The sequence below is a fragment of the Fukomys damarensis genome, unplaced genomic scaffold (genome assembly GCF_012274545.1).
Source record: "Fukomys damarensis isolate Sample0158 unplaced genomic scaffold, DMR_v1.0_HiC HiC_scaffold_24, whole genome shotgun sequence".
NCBI classification, from domain to species: domain Eukaryota; kingdom Metazoa; phylum Chordata; class Mammalia; order Rodentia; family Bathyergidae; genus Fukomys; species Fukomys damarensis.
The window spans coordinates 53269199-53269739 of NW_022900936.1; positions in this window are offsets into that span (position 1 = coordinate 53269199).

Below are 541 nucleotides of genomic sequence, written 5' to 3' on the forward strand. Positions count from 1 at the left end.
ATTAATATTATATATATTATAATATATATTTAATTGAAAATATAAGAGGCATTGAAGAAAGGAGTGAAATCAACCATTAGGGCAAACTGAAATAAAGAAGTTAAAAAAACCCAGAATATTACTGATGTAGATAATAGGCAAAAACAAAAATCTAATATAGGCATAATAAAAATTATGAAGAAAAATAAAATACAGAAAAAAATATAAAAAACTATAATTTGAGAAATATTTCCATGAATTTACATCCATTAAAGGTCTGCATCTACTGAATGATAATGATCTGTTCAGGGAAATTGTCCCAGAATAAATAATTCTCATACATGTTGCAATGAAAATATTAGACTATAAAATAGATAAAGGGAACACAATCCCGGAAAAAAGATAGGTCACTTATAAAAAAGGAAAAACAAAGAAAGTCTCAGCATCTGCATATATTTAAGACAACAGGGAAGAAACATTTTCAACATCTAGAGGAAAGTATGTGTACACCACAATTTTGAAAATACAGATTAGCTTCTTTCCAAGAGCCAAGACTCAGGGA